General features: G+C 36.9%; 1 long non-coding RNA gene across 1 annotated transcript in view; it reads right to left on the reverse strand.

The window, feature by feature from the left end:
- LOC102499838 (uncharacterized) overlaps positions 1-8998 on the reverse strand; it is a 226969-nt gene extending 217971 nt beyond the window's left edge. Inside the window, exon 1 of the long non-coding RNA XR_003548766.1 lies at positions 8950-8998. This is a non-coding gene — a long non-coding RNA (uncharacterized LOC102499838). The remainder of the gene's footprint in view (positions 1-8949) is intronic.
- Between the last annotated feature and the right edge of the window lie 323 nt (positions 8999-9321).

Genomic DNA, 9321 nt, shown 5'->3' on the forward strand with positions numbered 1-9321 from the left:
CACGTGCTCTATAGCAAAAATCCCTCAAAAAAAAAAAAAAAAAAAAAAAAACAACTAGAAATGGGAAATATGTAGGGAACTATAAAGGGTCTCTTGTCTTAGTTTTTAAATATCTTTAAAAGATTGACAAATGAAAGCAAAAATGATAATAATTATTTTTTGGAGTTGCTACCACATGTAGAAATAAAAATGTATGGCAATAATAACACAAAGGCCAGGAGGCTGGAAATGGAAGAATACTGTTCTAAGCAATTATTTTTTGGAGTTGCTATCACATGTAGAAATAAAAATGTATGACAATAATAACACAAAGGCCGGGAGGCTGGAAATGGAAGAATACTGTTCTAAGATTCTCGTACCTACATGAGGTAATAGATTATCTGGAAAGTACAATAGAAAGAGACAAGTTAAAGATGTATACTATAAATCATAAGCAACCGCTAAAAATACATACAAAACAAAAAGTTAAAGCTTATAAATCAATGAAGGAGATAAAGTGGATTCAATAGAAAGAAGAAAGAAAACAAGAGTGAAAGGGACAAAGAAAACAAATAGCAAGATAGTAGATTTCAAGCTAACTATATTAATAATCACCTTAAATGTAGATGGCTTAAGCTCTCCACTTAAAAGGCAGAAATAGGCTGGATTTTTTTAAAAAGCAAAGCTCAATTATAATTTGCTATAAGAAACCCAATATAAAAATAAGAATGGGGACCAGCAGTTAGCGTAATGGCTATGTCGCTGGACTCCCACGTAGTTGACTGCGGTTCACATCCCGGACCTGGTGGCTTAAAACTCACGCCGGGCACGTGTGCATGTGTGCCCAACATCCTGAGAGGAGAATGGAGGAGAAGGGATTGCGGCGTGCATCCTCCTTGGGGAGAGATGTCTTGCTTTCTGTCTCTCTGTCTCTCTCTGTCTGTCTGGTGAGTGCACGCGCCCTAAAGCAAAAACCTCTCAAAAAAAAAAAAAAGAAGAATGCAGGGATCAGGAGACACTGTAGTGATTACATTGCTGGACTCACACGTGGCCAACTGCAGTTTGAATCCCAGGCCCGATGGTTTAAAACACATTGAGCACATATGTATGTGAATGGAAAATGCTAATACTGATCAAATATCATTAACAGCCTAATTGAAACTTCATTTAGGAAGCCCCTGCTATTAAGTGTGAAAGCATAAACATTCTAGATGCTTTCTTTTTTTTAAGTTCTAGAACCAGCTATTAAGATAGTAATTACACTATCTTGCACACAAGTTCCCTGGAGGTTAGAACAAAATGGAAGCTGAAATTGGGAGACGGAAATGTCTTTCTTTGTATTCTATTTCTCTTCTTTGGGCTCTTTTTTCTGTTGACCGCACAGTAAAAGAAAACAGCAACATAATCTTGAGCTCCTTCTGCTCAGTGCACCAGCCACATTATTGATCTGGTATCATAGTGTATATAAAGCAATGTTTGCTTCAGTGACTCCAGGTTTTCCTCCAAATAAACAACTATGTGTATGAAGACAGATGCCCACAAAGGGATATTTAAGAGAAAATAATTTTTAGGTTTATTCTATTGCCCTTTTCACTTTGTTTCTCTCATAAGTAGATAATATTTAACCTAAATAAATTGTTTTATTATGCTAGATTGTTGAATACTGTTTAGCTTATTCAAGGATTTTTGTCAAGTTATCTTATAAAGAAATTTGGTTCTGTGCATATGTGAAGTGTCATAAAAAAGCTAAATGCATAAATATTTAAAAGCAGTATCAGTGCAGCTTCATGGCTGTGAAGCCCTGCCCTGCCAGGGTCTCCCCTTCCAGACCCCAGTGCTAGCCAGGACAGAAAGCACCCAGGCAACTCCACCTCTCACTGTGTTGGCCCTCTGAGTGCCGCTTCATGGCTGTGAAGTCCCCCCACCCCCCGCTCTGCCAGGGTCCCCCCTGCCAGGCAGCCAATTTTCACTGTCCCTCTTGTTCTTTGTCTCTTCTAACATTCCTCTCTTTCTCTCTCTCTCTCCCTCTCTCTCTCTCTCTCTTTCTCTCTCTTTTTTTTAAAAAAAAAAACAAACAGCTTTTCTGCTCCAGGTGTGCCTTTCTCTTGTTAACTTGTCTGCTCTTCCCTCAACTAGGACAGAAAGCATCCAGGCAACTCCACCTCTGGCTATGTTGGCCCTTTGCAAGCATGGCACTGTTTTCTATTTTTAACCCAATTTCATTATCTACCACGTGATTTCTATTTTTTCCCTCCTCTTTTTGTTCTAGTTCTTTCCTTCTTTTTTCTTTGCTTTTTTTCTATTTCCATTTCCTTCTTTCCTTTTCTTTTACCTTACTTTCCGATTTTACTCCTCAGCCTTTACCCACTACCTAGAGAAGTGCACAGTAGCTAAACATCTAAACATTGTGAGTTTTAGAAGTCTTTGCACCTCACTGTAGTTGTTGCAAGAAGAGTGAAATTTCCCTTCATAAATCCAATTATAAAACTTATCCTGTGATTCCCACACTGGAGGATACAGCAGAAGGGAGAAAATAGCAACAAAATATTTCACAGTAAGGGAACTACACGAGCTCACAGTCACAGAATCCCTTTCGAACAAATTAGCCAAAAGTGAATAAGAATCAGAGAAAAACATCAAGGATGAGAAAATAAAGTAATATATCTCTAGTGAGGGAACACTATAACTCATCTCCAAGTAGAGAAAATTTAGAGGACATTAACAAAATGTCAGGAAAAGAATTTAGAATATTTATGGTAACAAGACTCTATGAGATGCAAGAGAAAAGAGATATTGAGCTCAAAGAGATAAGTAAGTCCTTCCACAATATGAAAGGAGAATTGACACCATAAAAAAGAATCAGATGGAACTGTTAGATATGAAGGCTCTAATACAGGAAATCAAAACTTCCCTTAAAAGTATTAAAAGCAGGTTAGACCATGCAGAAAATCGAATCTCGGGAGTAGAAGACAAACCTCTGACATAGAAAAAATAATCAAAAACAATGAGGAAACAGCCAAGAAAACTGAAAATACTATATGAGAAATACTAGATACCATGAAACACCCAAACATTTAAAAAAATTGGTATCCCAGAAGGTGAAGAAACCAATAAGGGCATTGATAATCTATTCTGCAAAATTCTGGAAGGAAACTTTCCAAGTATAGAAAGGCCCTCAAACTTCCAGACCCAAGAAATACAAAGAACCCAAGTAGAATCAATCCAAGAAGATCCTCTCCACAGCACATCATAATTAGATTGGCCAAAACCACAGACAAAGACAAGATACTAAGATTGGCAAGAGAGAAACATCAAATCACTTACAAAGGCTATCCCATCAGGCTAACACTAGACCTCTCATCAGATACAATGCAAGCAAGGAAAGAATGGGGAAATATATTCAAAGTATTAAATGAAAAACAATTTTACCAAAGAATACTATACCTGGCAAGACTATTCTTCATATGGGAAAAGAAGATAAAAATGTTCTCGGATAAACAGAACCTGAAAGAATTTACCAACTCCAGACCAGCTCTTCAAGAAATTCTGAAAGGAGTACAATACCAGGAAAATTAAAGAGAGACAGACAGCAGTAAGAGAACAAAATACAACTGAGTATAATGCCAACTTAATGGTAGGGGCAAGTCTGGAAATATCAATAATAACATTGAATGTTAATGGATTAAACTCTCCAATCAAGAGACATAGATTGGCTGAATGAAATAAAAATCAGAAACCCTCCATCCACTGCCTACAAGAAACCCATCTCATGGATAAAGACATACATAGACTAAAAGTGAAGGGCTAGAAAAATGAATTCCATGCAAATGGAAACCAAAAAATAGCAGGAGTCACTATACTGATTTCAGACAAAATATGCTTTAAGACAAAAATCGTATATATAGTATAGGACTAATTCACCAAGAAGATGTAATGCTTATAAATATCTATACACCCAACTCAGGAGCACCCAAATATGTAAAGGAAAGACTGCTAGATCTAAAAGGAGAGAGAGACTGTAACACAATAATTGTTGGAGATCTCTACACACCATTATCTCCTTTAGACAGGTCATTGAGACAAAAAATAAAGTAAAGAGATTCTGGACCTAAATGATACCATAAATCAGATGGACTTGATAGATAGCTATATAATTTTCCACCCAAAAAAACACAAAACATACATTTTTCTCAGCCCCACAGGGTACTTTCTCAAAGACTGACCACATGATAGGGCACAAAATCACCCTTTACAGACTGAAAGACATAGAAACTACATCCAGCATCTTCTCCAACCATGATGGAATTAAACTTGATATTAATCTCAGGGAAAAAAAAAACTCGAAAATACACAAATATATGGAAACTAAATAACCTACTTCTGAATGAATTCAGACTACTGAAGAGATTAATATTGAAATAAAAAAGATTCATGGAAACAAATGATAATGAGTACACAAGTTTCCATAATTTATGGGACACTGCAAAAGCAGTCATTAGAGGGAAGTTCATAGCAATTAGTGCACACAAGAAAAAAATGGAAAGGTTGCAAAAGGACAACCTAACATTATGCCTCAGAGAATTGGAAAAACAACAACAACAAAAATCAAAAAATGCCAGGAGAAAAGAAACAATAATCAAGCAGAAATAAATGAAATAGAAAATAAGCAAACTATACAGAAAATAAATGAGAGCAAAAGCTGGTTCTTTGAAAAGATAAACAAGATTGGCACACCATTGGCTAGACTAATTAAGAAGAAGAGAGAAAGGAATCAGATACATGAAATTCACAATGAATCATGCAATATTACAACAGATATAATAGAAATACAAAACACTATTAGAGGATACTATGAGCCACTATATGCCAACAAACAAGAAAACCTGTATAAGATAGACAAATTCATGGACAAATACAATCTACCCAGATTGACTCAGGAGGACATATAAAGCCTAAATAGACCTATAATAAGCAATGAGATTTAATCAATAATAAATGACCTCCTAACAAAGAAAAGTCCAGGTCCCAATGACTTTACTGCTGAATTTTACAAAACTTTTAAAGAAGTAAACCCCCATTCTACTCGCACTGTTTCTAGAGATCCAAAAGAAAGGAACCCTTCCAAATTCATTCTATGAAACCTCTATTCCCATCATTCCCAAAACTGATAAGGACACAACAAAAAAGAAAAACTACAGACCTATATCTCTGATGAATATAGATGCAAAAATTCTTAACAAGATACTTACTAACCATATTCAACAGCATATAAAAAAGGTTACTCATCACGACCAGGTAGGCTTTATTTGAGGGATGCAAGAGTGGTTCAATATATATAAAATCATAAATGTAATACACCATATTAACAGAAAGGAAGATTTAAAAAGCCCATATGATGATTTCAATTGATACGGAAAAAGCATTTGACAAAATATAACATTCCTTTATGATTAAGACTCTCAGGACAATTGGCATAGAAGAATTGTTTCTCAGCATAATAAAAGCCATCTATGAAAAACCTATAGCTAACATTATACTGAATGGGGAAAAGCTGAAAACTTTTCCACTAAAAACTGATACAAGACAAGGCTGCCCACTTTCTCCAGTCCTATTCATATAGTACTGGAAGTCCTAGCCAATGCAATCAGACAAGAGAAGGAAATAAAAGGCATTCCAATAGGGAAAGAAGAAGAGCTAAAATGATCTCTGTTTGCAGATGACATGATTGTATATGTAGAAGACCCAATAGTATCACAAAAAAATTCCTTGAAGTAATAAATACATACAGTAAAGTGGCAGGATACAAAATTAACTTACAAAAATCTGTAGTATTTCTATATACACACAACAAGCAAACAGAGACCAAACTGAAGAAAGTAATCCTGTTTACCATAGCCACCAAAAGTATAAGATACCTAAGAATAAAACTAACTAAGGATGTCAAAGATCTCTATAAGGAAAACTATGAAAACCTTAAAAAGACCATTGAAAAGGACACAAAAAAGTAGAAGGACATCCCATGTTCCTGGATTGGCAGAATTAATACAATCAAAATGATCATCCTACCCAAATTAACCTACACATTTAATGCAATCCCTGTAAAATTACAAGAGACATTCTTCACAGATCTAGAAAAGACAACCATAGAATTTGTCTGGAATCATGAAATACCCCATACTGCCAAAGCCATCTTGCACAAGAAGAATGGAGCGGGTGGCATTCCACTCCCTGACCCCAAAACATATTACAAAGCTATGATAATCAAAACAGCATGGTATTGGCACAAAAACAGACATGAGGACCAATGGAACAGAGTAGAGACCCCAGAAATAAATCCCAAAACATATAGCCAACTGATCTTTGACAAAGGGTTCCAGTCAATAGAGTGGGAAAAGGAAAAGCAGGCATGTGTGCATGCCCAAAATCCTGAGAGAAGAATGGAGAAGGGATTGCGGTGTGGCCAACTTCTTGGGGGTGGGAGGTGGGCAGGTGATTTCTCACTTTCTGTCTGTTTCTCTCTCTCTCCAGCAAGCACACACACGCTATAGCAAAAATCTCTCAAAAAAAAAAGTTGGAATGCAGATATGACACCACTACATGGCTGAATTTGGTTGAAGAGAAGTTGAGATTGGACAAGGGAATGAATTTTAGTATCTTGACTTCAGGTGCAAGCAATAAGAAATGGTAAAGGGACAATGAGTTATCCACTAACTGAATTCATATTACTATTAATTCTGTAGTGTAACCAGACAGAAGAGGATATTAAATTTCAGTGGAGGATTTGGAGATAAAGTACAAAAGGTGAATAAATTTGGATAGAAAATTAGATCAGTGAGCTGTAGCTCTCTTGAAAAATTCTCAAATTAACCCCAAGAACATTATAAGCATAATCTCTCTACCACCTAGTGAAGGCTACAGAGCCTTCCTTTTTTCCTAGAACTGCCTGATTTTGACCCAGAGATTATCAGTCCTGACAACTAAACTGAGAAGAATCCTGCACAAGTATCTCTCTTTTGTGAGCATCCAGAAAGAACGTCAGACTAGCAAAAAAGAGCACCAGTAGCAAGGGTATATGTAGAGAACATTAATTTAAAATAAAAATTTAAGACCCTCCTTTGAAGGCCAGCCCCATAGCAGTTAAACCCTATGTATAGGGAGCTGGATCCCACATGGCTGACTGTGGTTTGGATCCTAATTCCATAAGCTTAAAAAACATATTGCATGGCCTAGCTGGTGGTATAGTAGTTAAGGTGGCTGGATCCCTGTGGTCAACTGACAACTGACAGATTCAAGTCTCAGACCTGATGACTTGAAAAACATGCTAGGCACGTATATGCGTTTGCCTGAAATCTCAAGGAGAAAATAGAGGAGAAGGAACTATACTGTTTCCATCCCCCTTGGAGGTAGAGAGGGGGGAATGATTTTTCTCTCTCTCTCTTTTTCTCTCTCATGAACACAAGCACTCTGTAATAACAACAACAACAAAAATAAAACAGACAAACACTGCATTTGTACATGCATGTCCAAAATCCTGTGGCATGGGCCACACCCCATTGAGGGTGTTTTCTCTCTCTGAGACACACACACACACGCACACACACACAAGCACACACACCCTCAGGCAATAAAAATAATTTTTTTGAGAGGTTTTTGCTATAGGGCGCATCGCTCGCCAGACAGACAGAGAGAGAGACAGAGAGACAGAAAGTGAGAAATCACCCCCCAGGGGGGATGACCACACCGCAATCCCTTCTCCTCCTCGCAATTCTCTTCTCAGGATCTTGGGCACGCACGCACACGCGTCCAGCATGAGTTTAAGTCACCAGGTCCGGGTCGCGAACCGCAGTCGACCACATGGGAGTACAGCGACATAGCCATTACGCTAACTGCTGGTCTCAATAAAAAGAATATTTAAGTAAATCTCCTTTGAAGATTCCTTTGAATGCATTATCAACATTATCTAGTACAGCTAATTCCCATCTATCAGAAAGAGTAAGCCTAATCATATAAAACAAAGGCAACTTGTAGATTTTCCAAATAATTAGACTACAGTGAATGCCTTGGCCCTGCATTAGTCGAGTAAAATACATTGAGTTATCTGAGCATTACAGAACATTTTGCAGCATCACAGGACTGACTCTTGTGTCTGAGTCGGGGAAGAGTGTACATGCTGAGCAAAAATTATGATTATGTGAAATTCCACTAAATTAGTGAGATTGTTGTGTTATTCTTATACCCAGGTTTAAAAGCTTGGATAAAAGGAGGCTAACATGTCATAGGACTCTGAGAATACACATAAAATGTCAGCATTGAATAACATCAAAACTAACCCTTATTTCTTCATTTGGACCTTTCCTACCATATGATCTGTCATGTGCTAAGTTTTGACATAGTATTAGAGCTAAAAGTAAGAATCATTAAAACACTTGGGCTCAAGCCTTAGCTGTGGATGAACACAGGTGAGTAAGCAGAGAAAAACATCATTTGTCCAACTGTCAGCTAAAACTAATGATCTACTCTCTGGGTTTCTAAAATTCTTGTTAATTGTGTTTGATTCTATTTTCTTACTATGTTTCTGAAAGATTCATATTATTGCTCCCTGTCCACATCAGTAAACGATTCTTAAAAGGATTTCTCAGAAAGGAACAGCTGAAACCTACACACTCCTCCATCTTCTTCAATAAACATAGCTTAGTTCCTTCAGTATTGAAAACAACATGAGAGGTTTAGACATTCAATTACAATTGAATTCATATCTCCTCTCATTATCAAAATAAACCATTTGTAACTTTTTAAATTAAGATTGTTTCCATCCCAAGAAATATTGGTTACAGTTCAAGTATTAACACAAAATCCATCATTCTTACTTACAATGTATCATTGAAGGTATTGTCTCAGTCTGTCTTACACTACTATGACAGAATACTACAGAGTGGGTCATTTATAATAAATGGGAATTTATTTACTTACAGTTCTGGAGTCTAGGAAGTCCAAGAGCCTGGCAATAAAATCTGGCAAAGGTCTCATGCTGCATTATCCTGTGACAAAAGGTGGAATGAAAGAGAGGGTGAGAAAGAGCAAGAAAGAAGGGACCAAACGAACCCATTCCCATGGCAGCAACTTTATTCACCAAAAACACTCTCCTAACTTAATCACTTCTTATTATACCCCAGCTCCCAGCACTGATACATTGGGGATTAAATTTCTGACATATGAACTTTGAAGGACACATTCAAAACAATAGCAGGTACATTCTGGACATGATTTTGACTGAGATCAGATGCAATGTGGAATCAGTAAATAAAAGTATTTACAAAGTTGAAGGAACACCTCAGAGGCTGA

Source organism: Tupaia chinensis, unplaced genomic scaffold (assembly GCF_000334495.1).
Source record: "Tupaia chinensis unplaced genomic scaffold, TupChi_1.0 Scaffold000127_1, whole genome shotgun sequence".
Lineage (NCBI taxonomy): Eukaryota > Metazoa > Chordata > Mammalia > Scandentia > Tupaiidae > Tupaia > Tupaia belangeri.